We start from the raw sequence: 9,624 nt of genomic DNA, 5'->3' as shown, positions 1-9,624 counted from the left end.
ATGAATGGAAAGCACATGCACACACATAGCCAATAAACCATGAAAAAGTGCTCAATTTCATTAATCATCAGGGAAATGCCAATTAAAACCACAATGTGAACCTCTGCACACCCACTCAAGTGGTTAAAATGTAAAGATAAAAATACCAAGTGTGGAGGGTGCAGAAAAAGCAAAATTCTCATACCTTCACTGCTGATGGAGTGCATATGGTAGAACCACTTTGGAAAACCATTTTGGCAGTGTGTGCTGAAAGTGAAAACACTCTCTCCCATGTCCCAGCAAGTCCACTCCTGGTATGTATGTACCTGGTAGAAATGTACACGTTCGCCAAAATTCATGTGCAAGAATGTCTGTGCAGTGCTATTCATGATAACCCAAACAAGGGACTATCAAACCCCCAGCAGCAGTAGAATGAAGAAACAAACCCAGTGGAATTACATACAGCAAAGAGAACAAACCAACGGTCACTGCAAACAGCAAGATGCACGAACCTTGCAAACCTAAAGCTGATCAAAGGGAGCCAGACACCAGAGTTTGTGCTACGTGATTCTGTTTAAATAAATATCAATGCTAGCCCAAACTGATGTGGGGAATTGATTGTGGGTATACAAGTATCATCATTTACACTGGGGCAGATGTGGTAGCAACAGGAAAAGGGCATGAAGGGAACTTTGGGGTACTAGGAATGTTTGGCTTCCTGATCTGCATGCTGGTTGTATGGACATTTCCAACCAGTGGCTACCCTTGAGCTGCACATGTAGAGTTTGTGGACTTCTCCATATGTTGGTTATAGTTCAATAGAAGTAAAATACAAAGAGAAGAGCCTTGGGCAGTAAAAACAGAAAACACACTTGTGCCCTCTAAGGCACAAACAATGCTACGAATTTTACAACCACATGTACTTATTTAAAGGCCTTCTTTTTCTGGTAGAGAGAGAGCCCATGTGGGGCAGCGACTTGGTGGTTGCAAAGGGAAAATAAAAGGGAAGGAGCAATGTGGGAGAGGAGTCCAGCCAACTCACAACAGCAGCATTATCAACCAGCTTTGAACCTGAGGTGGGCCGGGGTGCAATAAAGGAAACACTGGCTTTGAAACCCTTTGGTTATTCTCTGACTGCTGGCCACACCTTCCCACTTTAATTAGATGGGGTCTGGGTTAGAGAAGGGGGCGCCAAGATCTTGGCCAGGGCTTCTTGTGGGAGGTACCCCATCTCAGGCCCATTGTCCTTTCCTGCCCACTTAGACTATCAGACACCTTAGCTGAATCTCCACAGGACACAGTTCTTGTTTCTCCTCCCCAGGGGCTCAACTCCCCTCATCTAAATCTGGGGCACATACAGATTCATGGGACTTAGCTCACCTCTCCAGCTGGCAACATCCAAGGGCCCAGCACTAAGGAGGGTGTGAAAATCCCACCTCTGAGAAATGTGCTGAAGTATACAGCTGAAGCAGGGGGCTCTGTAGTGCCCGCCCCCAGCAGCTGCATTCTGGCTCAGTCTCCTGCGTGGCCCCATGTCCATCTGCAAGTTTCGATCTCCATTTGGGGGCCCAGAAGCTGGTGGTGGAAAGCTTTGGGGAGGACCCCATTCTGCTGCCTCTCCTAGGAGGCGTGAGCTCAGAGAAGGTGGTCACACCAGGGCTGGAGAGGTGATACTGCCTGCACTCCCTGCTCCGGCCACTAGTGGGAGGTGCTGGCCCACCCGAGGAGCGTAGGGGGCTGGAAACCGGCCATGGTCAACAGCCTGACCAGGGGCAAGGAAGGGTCCTGTGCCCTGAGCTTTCTTGTGGACCCGCTTTCTCACTGATTGCCCCACCCAGGCTGGCTCTCCAGGCCCCTTCTGCCGGTATATACATGGAAGACACCCAGTGACCCCTGGAGCCCACATCCGTCCCAGAGGGATGATGCCCCTGGTGACTTCAAGGTCCCAATGGCAGGGCAGGTCACGGCCTCTGAGCTCCCCAACCCAGCACTTTGGCACCTTCTGGCAACTCTAGCACCCGTTTTGCCCTCTAAGAACAATTCTTCCTTCTAGGAGACTTGAAAATGTGTCAGGAAAGTAAAAAACTGGTGGGAAAGAAGACCAAGTCTGTGTGTGCCTGTGTGTGTGTGCTCCCGAGCCTGCTCTGGGCAGTGGCCACCACACAGGGTAAAGCATACTGTCCCTTACGATTATACCCCTGTCCTGTGGGGAAAATCTGGTGGCTTGTTTTGCTTAAACAAGGAGGTATGTTCCTGGGCATGCTTCCTGGGTGTGTGAGAGATTGTGTGTGTCAGCCTTCGGGTCTGTCTGTCTCTGACAGATAGTGTCTCTCTGTCTTTGTGTCAGCTTGTGTCTCCATGTGTGAAGGCATAGGTTGTGTGGTTTAATGGGGTGACCTTGTGACTGTGTGAGCGTGTAAGTCCATTTCAGTGAGGCCATCTCTTGAGTTTGTTGGTTGTATCCTTGTTTCTGGTCTGTGTGTGTCCGTGCGGGTGTCTCTAGAAGAATGTGCTTCTACATGAGTGTGTGTGTCTCTGTGCCAGTGTGTCACTGGATGTATGTGTGTGTGTGTCATGTGCGTGTCCCTGCATTTGTCAACGTGTTAGCCTCAGCACCACTGTGTGTCAGTGCTGTGCCACGTGGTGTCCGTGTGCCCATGTACACCCCTCTAAGTGTGTCAGTCTCAGCATGGGTGTCTGTGTGTCAGCGTCAGTTATGCCCGTGTCCTGTCCGCGGGGATGGGTGTCTGGCGTGGGGTCCCCAGTCAGTGAGGATGGGCCCGTGTCTGCTCGGGGCGGGCGCCTGTCCTGTAGCGCGGGCGGCGGGCCGAGACTGCTCCCGGGGCGGGGCGACGTGCGCCCCGGCGGGGCCAGGTTTGCGCCCCCGGAGCGGGCGGGGCGCCACGTGCGGAGCCGGGCGCGTCGCTCCGGGGCGGAGCCAGCCGGGGGCCCCGAGCCCCAGGCCGAGCCCAGGCGGGGCCCGCCCCGACCCCGCCCCCAGCCCCGCCGCGCAGCCCGCCGAGCCCGCAGCCCGAGCCGAGAGCGGAGCCGAGACGGCGGCGGCGCCCGTGGGTTGCGGGCATCGCGCCCCCCGGGGCCGCTGAGCCTGCGCCCCGTGCCCCGAGCCCGCGCCGCGCCGAGTCCGCCGGGGACCAGCAGGTGAGCGAGCGCCCGCGCCCTGCAGCCCGGCCCGCGCAGCCCCTCCGCTTGCCGCCGCCCAACTTTGCTCCCGAGCGTCCACGGTCCCGCGCCCCCCGCCCGGCGACTTCTGCCCCAGCCCCGAGGGCGGCGGGGACAAGGGGCACGGGGCTGCGGGCTGGAGGGAGCCCAGAGGCTCCCCAAGCGCCGGGCGCCCCCTCCCCTGGCCTTTCTTCCGGGTCCCCAGCGCGCTGTCGACGGCCGGGGGAGGGGAGCTCGGCCCCGGCTCCCGGCCGACCTGGCGCAGGCTCGGGAGGGTCTGGGATTGGGACCCGGATTCCCGAGGCCGGAGACCCCAAGGTCAGAGCGGCGACTAGGCGCGCTGTGAGTGTGGTTCCAGGGAGCAGGGGAGCTGATCGAGCGGGGCTGGCAATGGGGGAGGGGGCCAGGTACCCCTTTCTCTGCCTCCGCCGAGCCGTCCGCTGGGGGTGGCCTCTCTGTGACGAGCTCTGCTGGTCCTGACCGGGGTCGGATCTCTGTGCGCCCTGAGGGGACAGAGATCTCTGTGTATGTCCTAACTCTGCGCGCTCCGACCAGGGAGAGATCTCTGCCCTCTGGCGCCCCAGCGGGGCGCATCGGGTCTCCGTGCGCCCTGAAGGCGGAGAGATCCCCGTGTGCTTTCCGCGGGGAGATCTCTGTGCGCTGGGATCGGGGAGAGTTTTCTGCCCGCTCGCTCTGAGCTCTGACCTGGGCAGATGCACGTGCCCTGACGAGGAGGCTCTCAACCTCTGTGTTGCTTGAACGTCTTTGGGCCCTGGGAGGAAACGAAGGAAACGAAGGTGCCTAGCCTGGTGGGGGCCGGAGGTGTGGAGGGAGGTAGTGGTGGGCAATGCTGGCGACAGGGCCCTGGCCTTGGGCCGCCTTGCAAAACACCTGTTGGAAACCAGCGCACGGCTGAATCAGGAAGCCACGGCTGAGGTTATGGCAGGGTCCATCTTCTCTCCTTAGTGCCTTGAGACTAGCCTGAGGTGGTGGGCTCTGCTCCTCGTGAGGCCCTCGGTGGGCATGCGATTCCCTCAGCTGTCTCCGTACCTCCTGCTGAGACCCCAAGCACCTCCCCAGTAAGCCTAGACAGCACCCACATATGACCCTACTATCCACAGCCCTTCCACCCTCTGCTTGCCACCAAACCACTCAGGATCCAGAGGCCCAGGTCCTCCAGGCCTAGGCCCTTGCCACCACCCTCCACTCAGTCATGCCCTCAGCTCCTCCCAGTTAGAACTGGGCAGTGCACGTGAGTGGGTGGAAATGGAGCTGGAAGGTGGAATGAGGTGGCACAGGCTGATAGCTCAACCATGCTGCAGTCACAGGAGCACAGGGAGGGGAGGCCAGGGGACAGCCGGTGTGGAACACAGATTTTATGCTAGGATGTCCAGCCCCATGCTGAAATGAGACTCACTGAACTTTCTTCTAATCCCGTCATCACCACATTGTACAAGGGGAAACTGAGACTGAGAGTAGGTCAAGGACTTATCCAAGGTCACCTAGAGAGGCTGGATTTGGGGCACTACTCAGGGTGAAGATTCCTTAAGATCTACTTTCTGGGGGCCAAACTGATTTAGGACTGATCAAAGAAGATCCAAGCAGGAGGGGAACTGACCCTGGGATGCCAAGAACCAGCATCCGCCCAGTGTGGCATGGGCAGCTGCTGTGCCTCTAGGAGGCTGGCTGTCTCTGTGTGGTGATCAAAACTCCTCTGGAAAAATTCCAGGATTGACTCACTCAGCATGAAGATCGAGCTCAGAGAAGTGGTGGGAAGCACCAGAGACAGCTGGGAGTTGGGGAGCAGGGGAGGCTGGTGCCCAGGCAATCTGAGGAGAAGAGAGACCTGGGGGCAGCCTGGGACAGTGGTCAGTGGCAGTGTCTGTTCTGTTCACAGGACACTAGTTACTGCTGACCCTTGGGATGGTTATTAGAAAGATACCCAATGATAGAAGTGTATCCCCTTAGCTTACTTGAAAGAAGAATGACTACCTTTGGCCAAGAGAGTCAAGGGTATCTAATAAAAATAACCTCTTACCTGGGTTTTGCAGGATGAGTAGGAGTTTTCCAGGTGGAAAAGGTGCAGTCCAGCCACCAGGAGCAGTGTGCATAAAAGCATAGAGATGTGAAACAGCAGTAATCTGTTGGGTCCCATGGTGTGAGGGAAAGAAGAGTGAGAGCTAAGCCAAGGTCAGAGTCACGGGGTCCCTTGTGAGCTCTACTCAGGAATTGGGAATTTATCCTCAGTAATGGTACTAAAAATAGCTAACATTCACTGAGTGCTTTCTGCCCGCCAGGCACAGCACTAGCACTTGTAAGGCTCATCTCACTGAATCCCTGCATCAACCCTGCAGGCAGGGACCATAATAATGACCATTCTGCAGGTGGTAAAAAAGAAGGCCCAGAAAGAATAAGTAACTTGCTCATGTCCCACATCTACAAAGTAGCAGAACTTGAAATTACAGCTATGTCTGCTTGGCACTGTACTGCCTCTGCAGTGCAGACCATAGATGCCATCAAGTCTTCCAGTTGAAGGGGAGGGACAGGCGGCTCACCACAAGTGATAGGGCCTGTGGTGTTCAGCTTTCCTGTCTGCTCAGGGATGTGCCGTGTCTCCCATCCCTACCATCCATTACGCATTAAGTGGGGTTTGCTGCCACAGTATTCCACTGGGGGTGGGTGGAATGGGCAGGTGAAGCTTGGGTTGGCAAGCTGGATGAAGAACACAGAAGAAGTGGTAGCTGTTTCAGGGTCCAGATTTGAAGATTTGCAGATTTGAATTCGTACTTCCAGGGGTGCTGCTGACATCCACCAGTCGGTTGGAGAGCAGGGTCCAGTGCTCAGGAGGAAGACCTGGACTGGAGGTGGAAACTAGCCCAGAGGCTGGTTGTGGTGTCGTGGCAGTGAATTAGATCATCCAGCAAGAATGCTGGCCAGCCTCGACAGTGTTAGCATCACTCAGAAAGCTTTAAAACTGAAAATAAGACAACCCCTCCCCACCCCCACCCCAGAGATTCTAGTTCATGTGACTCTGGGTTGAGGCCTGGGCATCACCCAGGTGGTCCTTGCGTGGTGAAGAGGGTGAGTTGGAGCTAAGGCATCCCAGCAGTGGAAAAGTCTGCATATGTGGCTGGGGGGAGCTGTCAGAAGGGACGGAAAGCTGAATGGGGTTTAGAGAGCAGGGAGGGAGGGCATGTAGGGGGGTCTCTGCTGAGAGTTAAGAGGGTGCGTTCTGTGAGCTGGGGATTAAGAAAAATGCATAATTTAGAAGGAGTGTCCATTAGATCGCACCACGGTGAGGTGCTGATGACCTTGACAACAGAAATTCCTTTCTTAACATCCACAAAATGTGGTGCCCGCATGGACAGAACATGGTTGAATGACTGAGTGAATGAACGAATGAATCAGTGTGAACGGAGACCAGTTTGGAGTGGGTCAAGGAGTGAGCAGGAGGTGAGGACGTGGAGACAGAATGTGTAGACAGCTCTTTCAAAGAGTTTGATGGTTTAAGAGGGAGGGAAGAGATAGAGGGGAGCTGGCAAGGGGCGGGGCAAAGGAGAGTGTGGGGGCACTGGGAGTGGCCCCCAGGGCATGTTTCTGCAGGACCTCCACGTGTGCAAGCTCAAAGGTACACGTCTTTCTGGTCAGCAAGGGGCTGAAGGCCGGGCAGGAACATGTGCCATGGGGTCTCAGTTGTTCTAGCTTGTGCAGTGGGCCTGTCCCAAAGGCCCTGTGCATCTCTGGAAGGCAGGAGCAAGATTCCTGCTGGGTGCGAGGGGAAGGGCTCAGAGGAGGGAGAACAAAGTATTCCAGAATGCAGCATCTGGGGACCACAGGAGGCTGTCTGTAGCAAGTACCCAGGAGGACAGAGCTGGGCTAAAAATCCTGGGGCACATCCCAGAGAAGGCAGAGAGAGGAGAGATGAAGCTGGGGCAGCTGGTGGCAGTGGCTGGAGGCTAGACCCTGGAGGAGCAGCGCCGGCACAGAGCTGTCTGGCCGCAAGTGAACTGGGTCGGGTGCCCACTGCCTTCACCAGCCCACACCAGGCCAGAGGTCTGAGGCAGAGTTCAGCCTGGAGTGGTGGGAGCGAGCTTTGACAGGGCATTCAGCCACAGAAGATCCCAGAAGGTGGACAATTCAGGCACAATAACTGAAGTTTAAGTGCCACTGGGAAAAGACAGCCTGCACGCCACTAAACAAAAAGATGCAGGAGATAAGTTTTATGTAGTGGGCAGTGCTGTGAAGGAAATAAACCGACGATGTGATGGAAATGGTCCTAGGGACTGGTCAAGGGAGACATCTGGAAGGAGGAGACTGAATAACAAGAAAGAACTGGTCCTGGGGAAATCTGGGAGAGAAGGTCTTATAAAGAGGGAACTACAGGTGCAAAGGCCCTGAGGCTGGCATGAGCTCCCGAAGCCTGCCTGGCTGTTGTGGCTGGAGCAGAGGGAGTAGGACGTCCTAGCCTCCATCTCCAGCCCCACCCTTTCAGTCACCTGCTCCTGCACTCTGCCCTTTGGGTTAGGCACAACTTACACCACTAGCCTTGGGCTGCAGTGGTTCCAGGGGATAAGGCTATTTTTAGATACAATTGTCCTCTCCACAGGCCTAGAATGTACTGTATCTTTTTAAGACGATCAATATGCAGTGGTTGCTATTCATAGAGACCCCACATCAATTCTTGGGGCCTGGGACCCTCAAATGGAAGGAGTCCAGAATTAGGCCTTCTGGGGGCAGGCACCGAAGCTGACACAGCACTGGAGCACTTGGACTCATGGGCTCTATGAAACGTGTGCCACCTCCTCTGCCAGTCCTGTCCCCAAACCATCTCTGCAGAGTCACAGATGTGGTCTAGGGAGCTGGGTGCCCGTGGCCCCTCTGAATGGGCAGAAGGGATCCAAGGACCCTCAGGTCTTTCCAGGTTTACCCCAAAGCCAGAGAGAGGTCTGCTCAGGTCAGGGAAAATGATGGTCGTTGATGGGAGCTCAGCCTCCCTGGAAGGAGGTCTGTGGGGCCCAGAGCAGCCAAGGAGACTGCCTGGAGGAGGGGTTGCAGCCAGTCATGGAAGATGCCGGGATTTGGAGAGGTAAAAGATTGCATTTGCAGCCAGTTGTGGATGCTCTGAAGGCAGCATTATTTCTTTCTTGCCTCTGCAGTTTCTTTTCCTGATTAAATCTCCCAGGAAGGTAGTGGAAAGTCACATCCCCACAGGGGTATTAACTGAGGGAGAGGATGGAGCTGCTCTCATGCATCTGTGTGGGCCCAGGAAGGTCCCTTGCCCTCTTGGAAATTCCGGTCTTGACATCCCCAATGGCTTGTGCTGCAGCTCCAGGGCCGGTGTGGTCACCCCACAGGCTCAAGGTCACACGGGGAAGCAGGTGGGGCTAAATCCAGGGCTTGTGTCTAGCTGGCCCCACCCAGGCCTTCCCAGGCAGCCCCTGCACTTTCTTGGAAGGATTTTGAACAGTAGAAATGCTCTTCCTGGCATCAGGAGGGTGGTAAATGCCTTTCTGGCAGGTATTGATTCCTCGAAGCCCTGTGTGAAAGAAGGGCCTGGCTCAAGAGGCAGTTTTCAAAGGGACACTGGGCAGGAAGAGGCCATCTAGCTTGAGGCACCAAATCAGTTCTCAGGCAACCTTAGCGTCCTTCCATCCGTCCTTCCATCTGAGCTGGGCTCTGGGACCTGGGACCATCTAAGTGGGGGACTGTGAGATCAGACCATGGGAGGGAGCAGCTCAGCCCATCAGCACTTTCTGCTTGGCCATCAAAGCCTCAGCCTCATCAACCCGAGCCCCCAAGCCCATAGCAGTAAAGTGGTCCAAGGAGCCCCTCAGAACCAAAATGCCTGCCCTTTGCTGCCCAGCACTGCTGCCGGCATATGGGCCTGTCCCCAGAAGGATCCAAGGCCCTGAGTCCATTCCTTGGACCCAGAGCCCCACCCAGGGATATCCAGCTGGTATGGGTGTGCAGGGAGGCCAAGGATGGAGGCCTGTCTACCCAGCCAGCTTGACAGAAGAGGACGCAGGGGCTCAGGCCATTTGCAGTGCCATCCCCACCACGTGCTGGCCATCCTTGGTTGGATGCCACACAGACTGCCAGTCAAATAATGTGACAGCTAGATGTTAACATATGCAGAATCCCAGGGAAAGCCCCCATGCTCTTGCTGGGCCTGGGTATCTATTAGATGCATGATCGCTGAGCTTCAGTTTATGGAAATGTCTGAGGGTGGGAGTGAAAAAGCTCCCTAAGGATCCCCTGAGGCTGACTGTTCCTAGAGATAGCTGGACTCCAGGTCCCGTCCAGCCCTTGCCTGTTATGATTGATATAAGGACTTGTCCCCAGATGAGTCACTTGTGCTCGCAGGTAACTTAGGTGCACTCACCAACAAACACAAAGCAAAAATCTCAAAAGCATTATGTTGAGCTAGAACAGTTGATGCACAAGAGCCCTACAGTATGATTCTAT

General features: G+C 55.5%; 1 protein-coding gene across 1 annotated transcript in view; it reads left to right on the top strand.

Moving 5' to 3' along the window:
* The first annotated feature begins 2,993 nt into the window (after positions 1-2,993).
* Positions 2,994-9,624, top strand: part of SCN5A (sodium voltage-gated channel alpha subunit 5) — an 89,478-nt gene continuing 82,847 nt past the window's right edge. The window contains exon 1 of the mRNA XM_073222453.1: positions 2,994-3,138. The gene's annotated coding sequence lies outside the window, so the exon portion shown is untranslated. The remainder of the gene's footprint in view (positions 3,139-9,624) is intronic.

Source organism: Manis javanica, chromosome 15, assembly GCF_040802235.1.
Source record: "Manis javanica isolate MJ-LG chromosome 15, MJ_LKY, whole genome shotgun sequence".
In the NCBI taxonomy this organism is placed as follows: Eukaryota; Metazoa; Chordata; class Mammalia; order Pholidota; family Manidae; genus Manis; species Manis javanica.
This window is presented reverse-complemented; position numbering and strand designations above follow the sequence as displayed.